This window comes from Octopus bimaculoides, chromosome 2, assembly GCF_046866305.1.
Source record: "Octopus bimaculoides isolate indiv1 chromosome 2, ASM4686630v1, whole genome shotgun sequence".
Taxonomy (NCBI): domain Eukaryota; kingdom Metazoa; phylum Mollusca; class Cephalopoda; order Octopoda; family Octopodidae; genus Octopus; species Octopus bimaculoides.
The window spans coordinates 80,133,611-80,143,610 of NC_142929.1; the positions used below are offsets into that span (position 1 = coordinate 80,133,611).

The 10,000-nt window shown below is 35.4% G+C and overlaps 1 long non-coding RNA gene across 1 annotated transcript in view; it reads right to left on the minus strand.

The window, feature by feature from the left end:
* Positions 1 to 7,974: 7,974 nt before the first annotated feature.
* The window catches only part of LOC128251574 (uncharacterized), a 7,992-nt gene continuing 5,966 nt past the window's right edge, over positions 7,975 to 10,000 (minus strand). The window contains exon 3 of the long non-coding RNA XR_016240653.1: positions 7,975 to 9,626. This is a non-coding gene — a long non-coding RNA (uncharacterized LOC128251574). The remainder of the gene's footprint in view (positions 9,627 to 10,000) is intronic.

Sequence of the window (10,000 nt, forward strand, 5' to 3'; positions counted from 1 at the left end):
AGGGAGGTTAAAAGCAAACTTAAGTCATCCATACCTTAAAGTAAATTAAATTAAGTTAGTGGTTACTCAAAATTCATTCTCACTGCATTGTGCGAAAGTATATTTATATGCGTTTAGGCATCTTGAGAGTCGTTCAGAAATTCTATTAATTTTCTCGTTAGTCCACAGAATAGAAAGGGATTCCTCGGAGAAGTGACGGCATCTCCTGGAAATTATATTGCATGGTTTCGCGTACCTTACTATGGACCAATTAATGATATACTTCATTTTATCCTTCTTCAGTCGCCATACAAAATTCGCAAAAGATGTTCAATGTCTCTTATTGATTGTTTTAAAGCTGGCAACATGGTTATAATAACGATTTTTAAATGAATCCGCCGTCTGCTCACTGTAAACATAGCCCACCTCCCTTGTGTGCACGGTACATTTATATACGAGATTTATACTCATACAGAAATTCATCAAAGGACATTTTGATATTTCTCTGCATGAGCATTTAACGTATTTATTTGTATATAAGGCGGTCCCAACTTCATTTACCGGCGTTGTTACCGTGCTACCTGTATCATAAGTATTTCTACTACTACAAATTAGTTGTAGTTGGTGTTTATCAATGCGGTTTATATCTCCTTGGTTGGCATTTAGATGCAAATGTTTGCTAGATCTAGTAGTTGGGTTATTGAACTTTTGCCCCATTGTGCTATTGTTTACACGATGCATATGCTGCGCTAAATTAGCAGAGTTGGCGTAGGATACCTTCATGGTGTGTCGATTAAAAATAGCATGAAACCGATTAGATTTAGGAAAACATTTGTCCAAAGTAGAAAAAATTTTCCAGCGGTCTTGGTTGAAACATGCAAACCGAAAATTGGGTTGAACCAGAGGACATCTTGAATCCTATATCTGTTGTTAGGCTTATTTGATCGAGTGTGCTGTACAGGATTGGAACAAGCAGTGGAACTATTATGTCGCGTGTGTCTGTGAGCTTTCGTTGGTGGTTCATTGATATGACCAATTCTTTCTAGTATTCTTTATCTGAGTGAATTGCCAAACCGTAACGTTGTAGTGGTATACAATGTGCATCACAGCTAGAGGAATTACCAGTGTTCTGTTTCTTGTATATATTGAATTTTTTCACGGTATCCAGCCCTAGCTAGACCAGCATTATAATTAGTTGCATGAGATACAAAAACTATATTATTTGCAGATAACCTAGAAATTCTTGTAGAAATATTCTTAACTAGAACCCGTATAATCGAGGGTGGATGGTTGGATGCTACGTTAATGTACGATCATTTGGCTTATGAAACGGTTCAAATAATTCAGTATCAAGACAGAAGGTAGCGTCAAGAAAATTTACTCTACGATAATCCTTACCTATAGTAATGCTTAGTCCTAAATTTTTGAAAAGTCTAAAGAAATTTTTCCTATGCCTTTCTAACTGTACTTTACTACTTCTCTCTAGAAAAAAATAAGGCGTCATCCCTATATAGAGTCCCTGTTGCTTCCGAAAAGGAAGACTGGATTAATGAAAGGATATATATTCTGACTAGGTCACTGGCCTGAGCAGAATCATATGAGCCATTGCTATATCAAATGCATTCTCTCTATCTAACCTACTTTATAATCTACCATCAAAATCTACTAGAGTGGCTCACGCGGCAAGAATAATATCTATTTCACGTCAGGACAAATCGGAATTTTTCATGCTAAAAATCCGGGCTTGATTAAGAACGATCGGATTGATAGTGGCATAGAAGCTCTCTCGATCCAGTTGTAAGAATTTACTATTCTTATTAATTTCTAGAATCTTGAACCATCCAACCACCTCTTGGGTATTAGACCAGATGGCTAATCTAATTTTAGACATAAGGACGGGTATTACCCTATCAATGATTTTTTTTAGTAATAATGCCTACATCGAATTTAGAAGGACAAATCAATCTAACTGAGGGGTCAATAAGAAAGTTAGGTTTATGGCCCTTAAGCATAATCCGTGGTTTTCGAGGGACGTAGAGTTCGGTTCTATCATCTATGGCTAGATCTCTGACGATTTGTAGCCCTGTATTGTTTATTCTTTTTAATATATATACGGATTGGGTGGAAAGTAACTAGGCATTAGAAATTGCTTGTAGAATTTTTAGTATCACTGAAGTCATGACGAAACCATTTTTTAAACAGACAACACTAATGCAGATTTGTTATTTCTTATTATCTTATTTCTTATTTCTTATTTTCCAGATGGCCGGTCGATTGACTGTTCAGGAGCGAGCCAAGATAGCAGCACGCTATGAAGTGTGGAATTTCATTGTTTTGGTTCAGAGATAGTCGCGTGCACGGAAAGGTAAGCATGTAATACTACGTCAAGGGACAATAAAAATGTTATCATGCGAAGCTGATGACCACGGGCTCTGTGAACGTTGCAAGAAGTGACCGTCCAACCACATCTCGATCAGCGGAAAACGCAGTAATAGTGCAAGAAATGTTTAATCGTAGCCCGCAAAAATCAACACCAACCAGCTCGTGAAAGTGGAGTAACAAGACACACAATACGTACGGTTTTATATAAAAGATTGAATTTTCGTCCGTGGAAACCCGACTACGTGCAGAAGTCCAGATCTCACTCTATGTGATTTTTACCTGTGAGGTTACACAAAAGAGGTGTACAAGCCAAAACCTCGCACACTGGAGGACTTGGAGACAGGGATTCAGGTGGTTCTCAATTATATCCCAAACCACGTCCTTCAGAAGGTTGTTCATTCCATCCGTGACCGTTTGAGGGAACTGGTTGACGCCAACGGTGCTTATGTTGAAATCTGAAGATTTACTTTCATTTTCCCATGTAATAAAGAACATGTATCATTTGTTTCAATAAATTTCTAAAAGGAATATAAAATTTATTACCGAGTTTTAACGCCTACTTACTTTTCCCCCACTCTGTACATACATACATACATACATACATATACACATACATACATACATGCATACATACATACATACATACATACATACATATATACATGTATGCATGCATATATATATATATATATATATATATATATATATATATATATATATATACATACATATATACATGTATGCATGCATATATATACATGTATGCATGCATATATATATATATATATATATATATATATATATATATATATATATATATATATATATATATATATATATATATATATATATATATATAACATATATATATATATATACGTATATATATATATATATAAATAATAATAAAGGAGTTACGACGCAAAAACGTATAAATTCAAAAGAACATATTTATCTTCTTCAATATATATTTCAGTATAAAGAATTTATTAAGATGCTTAAATCAAAATTTCTTTACACATCATTCAGGAACAGATATAACATCAGAAAAAATACACCCCGTTTAAAAACACAAACCGTTCATGGCGAAAAAATTTCACAATTACAAAAAACGAACAAAAAATTAAAAACCTCATATTAAAATATATTATAAAATTATATATACATATATATACATATATACACACACATACAAAACATCACACACACACATATACACACATACACACATATATACATATATACACACATACATACATAAACATACATATATGTACATATACACACCTATACACATATATATACATATATATATATATATATATATATATATATATATATATATATATACATATATGTATATATATACACATACACATACATACACATGTATATACATACACACACACATACATACATACATACATATACACACATATATATATATATATATATCCACACATACAAAACATTACCCACACACATACACACACACACACACACACACACACACACATATATATATATATATATATATATATATATATACATACATATCTACATATAAGTACATACACACATATACATACATACACACATACATATACATACACATACCCATATACCCATATACACACACATATACATACATACATACACATAAATACACACATTTTTCCACGTATACCTATGCATATGTATATACACTTGCACATGTATATGAACAGATGTACGAATAAGTAAATAGAGCAATAGCAGAACTAAAAATACTAAAACCCAGACCTTTATACCCGATCATAACAAAGTTCTGCTATAGGAGAAGTAAACAATGAAATTATCTAAACCAAAAATAAGTATGTTTGCGAACGTGAACACATCTGAACCCATTATATGTTAGTTTATTAATTAGTTTATGCTTAGAAAGGAGGACGATAGTTCTAAGGACTTATTCAAAGTCCTTGGATAACATTGTCCCTTTTCCTAGGCTATAAATAGAAAAGGAGCTGGCGGAGTACATACCGGCAATAAAGCATATCGCCAGGGGTTCCAAATATGCAGCTATATGATTGCTGTTTGGAACCCCGGAGATGGCGTGTAAATTCGCTAGTCAGTCCCTAGAGGGGGAAAAATTTTGTTCCTCCCCTCTTATTGTAGGAGAAAATGTAAGCGGGCGTTTGTCTGCGGGTTGCCACCGAGTTTAAAAGAGAGTTGATTGGCCGAAACCATCCAAAGTGGACTTGGTGGCACCAGAGAAACTAAATTGCTAAATGTAAAATTGTTGCCATTTGCTGACTGGGTCGGGGCTAAGGCCATATTAACGTTGTGGACCCAGTTAGACGATAACAGTCTGGTCTTTCCAGACTACTTGACCATGGCAGGATCTAGGTATCCTGTGATCCTTGAGGGACCCCCCAAGTGTCACGGATGCCTAGAGCCTGGCCATTTAAAGAAGGATTGTCGCCGGGACACGAAAGTGGCCCAGGAGCAGACACTCATTAAAAAAAGTAGTCCTGCTCGGCAGGAAAAAAATGAGGAGACGGTGGCCTCAACAGAAAAAGGGAAAAAGAGAAAGGCGGGCTTTAATAGTAGCCCGCCGAAACCTCAAACAAATGTAGAGTTGGAAGAGGGATTGAGTCCTCCGGGTAAACCTGAGGACTCTTCCTCTCCCACCGGATAAAAGAAAAAGAAAAAAAGAAAAAGGTGCCAACGAATGTTGAACCACTACCGGTGGGAATTGTGCCACCGACAGTGGAAAAGTCTCTCTCTTTACCGGAGAAAGAAGAATTGTTGGTCTTCTTCTACATAGGGGGGGATATAGAAAAAGTGTTAGAAAATATCCTTTGAATGGCGTTAGGGTGTCTCTGTAGACTACAACCCTTGAAAGGCATCCTCCTCCTAGAGGGTAACTTGTGGTGTTTCGGATATAACAGGTTGGGATTGGAGGTTGCAGTGTGCATATTTTCGTCTTGTAGCGCACAATATTAGAAGTGATGTTGTCTAAGCAGGAGTAACTTAACTTGACGTTATGTAGGTTGAAAAGCTTATAAACTGATGGCCACGGGGAAATGCTTCGTTTTATATATATATATATATATATGTATATATATATATATATATATATACATATACATATGATATAAAAGAATTCAGGAAAATGTCCCAAAATAAATCACCCCTTATATTTGTTCTAAGTGATATAGTTGTGCCCTCGTGGTACATCACAATTTTGACCGACCAAATTAAAAGCTTTAACCTACCAAGGCAGTATTACATATAACATATTATGCTGGTCATATATACATGTGTGTGCCTTTGAGTGAAGTAGTATGTGTATACATACACACACAGACACATACACACATATAATTTCTATTGTTCCACTGTAAGAGGAATTTCAATGTGTTTGACGATGTAAATTTTGAGTTAGCTCGATATATAGATAGCTGAATCTATATGTGTGTGGTGGTGGAAGGGGAGGAAAGAAAAGTAATGCGAGGAAAATAGATATATGTTGGTACGTGGCTAGATAAGTAGATAGATTAGCTGAATTAAATTATAAGTTACCATAGATAACGTCTAGATAATATAATACTTATTGGTGTGTAAAGATATAGGTGTCGTTAGCGAGACAACGGAGATTTCGATGTTCTACATTCTCGGCTATTCATTATAATTAACACCTATAGATTTTGATAGCGAGGTTTAAATTATTTTACCGTTTCACATTTGTCTTGTGTGTGTGTGTGTGTGTGTGTGTGTGTGTGTGTGTGTGTGTGCGTGTGTGTGTGTGGGTGTGTGTGGGTGTGAGGGGGTGTATGGGTGTATAGGTGGGTGGGCGGTTGGAAATATTCATCGAGCTACGATGATATCTCACTAATTAAAGCAATAAACTCCATCAAAATTACTTTACTGTCACACGTTGTCAGGTTAAAGCGAACGGTGTCCTGTCTAAATGTCTCTTACATATATCATTTCCTTGACCGGTGTAGGGTTAAAGTGTTGTTACGTCTATTTTCAGCCCTCTGTATTCAATAACCAAAGAAGATTTTGCAATCTGACGCTTGTATTACTGGTGTAAGACAAACTATTACATAAAAATGCCAATGACTAGTTCTATTAAAAAGAGGATGGCGCTGGTCGAATCGTTAGCGTGTTGGGTAAAATGCTTAGCAGCATTTCTTCTGGCTCTTTATGTTCCCGGTTTAAATTCCGCCGATGTCAACTTTACCTTTCATACTTTTGGGGTCGATAAAATAAAACACCGTTCAAGAACTGGGTTCGATGTAATCGACTAAGCCTCTCCCCGCTAAAATTGCAGTCCTTGTGCCAATTTTGAGAACCATCCGTTAGCAAAATTGGATGTGGATACCCATAGCACATCCCTTCGTCTTGCGATAAAATTTTTGTCCATTGTAATACATTGTAATACATTGTAATACAAACTTCAATAATCTGCAGAGAAAATTAGATGGAATATTTTGATTTGACCGTTTTTCATAGGTGTCTATGCACGCTTCCACGCCTCAAGTGAAGAATTGTCCATGATTATGAAAAACCCCCTTCAAAACTAATATCTGTGCTGAAAAAAATTATTAATTTTGGAAACAAAATCAAAAGCCAGTTCTATATTTAAGAGCTGAAGAATTATGTACATTATTTACATTATTTACATTTGACGGGTATATGGCGTAGTGGTTAAGAGCGCGGGCTACTAATTCCAAGATTCCGAATTCTATTCCAAGTAGTGACCTGAATAATAATAATAATGATAATAATGATAATGATAATGATAATAATAATAATGATAATAATAATATGAAGAAGAATAATAATAATAACATCAAAAAATACCTTAGGAATGAGAACCCAGGTTCGAAATTTCCCCAAGACACCTGATGAAGGCTAGAGGGTATATCAGCCGAAATGTGTTAACAACAAACAAGATGAGGTCATATAGCTGTATGATACTCACACTCGAAGCAAACTGAGGGAAATTCTATTCTGTTGGTTCTATTCTGTATGTTACCAAGACACCTTCTGATTAAAACTACTTCCATCTGCGGCCTCATAATAATTAGAGTTGTTGAAAGTTTGGGTATGAGCTCAAGTACTTGAAAGTCACATTTTCCATACAGTTAGAAGGTAATTTCGTTATTGTTGTTGTTGTTAGTCTTGTCATTGGTGGTGGTCTTGTCGTCGTTGTTGTTGTTGGTGTTGATGATGGTTGAAGTTGTGGTGCTGGTGATAAGATGCTTAGAAAGCAATTACATTTACTGAGTTGTGCTACTTGGTAACTCATAGATTACTCCCTTGAAACTTACGATTATTGGCGGACAAGTATTCAACTACTAAATTTAGTCACTAGATCAGTGGATATCTATCTCTCTCTCTCTCTCTCTCTCTCTCTCTCTCTCTCTATATATATATATATATATATATATATATATATATATATCTATATTTATATATATATATATATATATATATATATATATATATATATATATATATATATATATATATATATATATATATATATATATATATATATTTATATATATATATATATATATATATATATATATATAGAAAGAGAGAGAGAGAGAGAGAGAGAGAGAGAGAGAGAGAGAGAGAGAGAGAGGGAGATAGATGGATAGATATATAGATAGATATAGGTTTCGATGAGTTTGTTATATGGGTGAAAGTGGCCGCCAATTGAATTAAAGGTTACGTCGAGGAAACTAGTGCCAACAGTGAGAGTAAAGCCCCAAATTATGAAATTCTTTAGAACTCCTTATAAGGTTCGTGGATTGCAATTATTGAAAGTGTTAGTAATGTGTCATAGTGATACTGTTAAGGAAATGTCCATAGAGTATAGAAAGGATAGATATAGGCTAAAAATGTTGGTGACCTCTACGGATTCACTCGCTCCTATTTCTTAATATTGGATGTCTTCTTTTTTTTTTTTTGAGTCGTGTTGGAATTGCGCGGTTTTCCTAGCCTGTAGGTTGGATAGTTTCGGTTTGGAGTTGTTAATTTAAGAGTTACATACGTATGTATGTATGTATGTATGTATGTATGTATGTATTATGTATGTATGTATGGATCATGTATGTATGTATGTATGCATGTATGTATGTATGCAGGTATGTATGTATGTATGTATGTATGTATGTATGTATGCATTCATGTATGTATGTATGTATGTATGTATGTATGTATGTATGCAGGCAGGTAGGTAGGTAGGTAGGTAGGTAGGTAGGTAGATAGATAGGTAGGTAGGTAGGTTCTACTTCATGGAATACAAACCGGTATCTAACTGGTTATCAAGACTTTTTGAGTTTGAGCCAGTTCCCGGTTTTGCAAATGTGATTGAGTTATTGTGTGCATATATATAGGTGTATGCAACGGCACTTATGTTCTGTGTGAGAATGTCTCTTTAATACCCAGGTGTTTGTGTGTGTGTGTGTGTGTGTGCGTGTGTGTGTGTGTGAGCGTATGTGCATCATTACTTTTTAGATGTGCGTCTTCAAGTTGCACACAACTAAGTATGTGCATATTTTCATTTAAAGAATTTCAGATGGAAAATATTTGGCGTGTCTTAAAAATTTTCACTGAGCCACTAATAGCCTGGATTTCGAGGATATGCGTTCTAATCTCCAATAAACATAATTTGTCATGTTGGGATTTTTACAGCTAAATATTCACAAATTTCGTTTCGTTAAATCTCTAGAATCTTCTGGTTATTTTCCTTCCATCTTGAGAAACCTTAAAGATAATTTTTCTTTTCCAACCAAAAAATTCTTCGATTTCCAACTATTCTAAACATAACATTTATTTACTTAAGTCTGATTGAGAAGAAAATATTTTACAATCAAATATGCGTCGAACAAAAAGCTATGCTTGATTTAGTTACAAGTATTTATGTTTCGAACTCAAATTCAACCTTTCATCTTTCTGGTTTCGATAAAATCAATACCAGCCAAGTGTTCAGATGTCGGGTTCAATATATTTGAATAACTCCCCGCCCCCTTTTTATCTTTTGGCCTTTGTAGGGTCCGATACAGAATGTGAATATTCCAAGTGTTTAGTAATGGGTCATCAGGACTGACGTATTCTTGGACATCGAAAGGGATGAGGAAGGTCTGGTGATTGCGATGGACTTTTGGCTGCGTGTTGTATGTGTGGTGGTGACCATGGAAACATCGTCGTAGATTGTAACGCCTAACAACTGCAGCAATTTTCACCGAGTTCAGCATACTTATCTGAAAAAAGAAAAGAAAGAGAAAGAAGCTGGCTGAGCCGTTCATAGGAGGGATGCAATTATAAGCAAAGATTGGGATCTAAAACAACTCAAACGAAGGGAAGAAACAAGAATAACAGAAATAACTATAGCATGATTACGATGGTAGTGTTGGTACCGGGGTGATAACGGTGTTGGTGGTGTTGGTAGGGGTGATGGTAGTGGTGCTGGTGATGATTGTCTTGGTGGCGGTGGTGTGGTAGTTTCGTTGTTGTTGTTACTGTTAGTGGTTTTTAATGGTGGTAATGGTTTTGGTGATGATGACTTTGGTGGTGGTACTTAACTTTCTGCTGTCATTGTTGATGTTGGTGATGGTTTTCGTGGTGGCGGTGGACG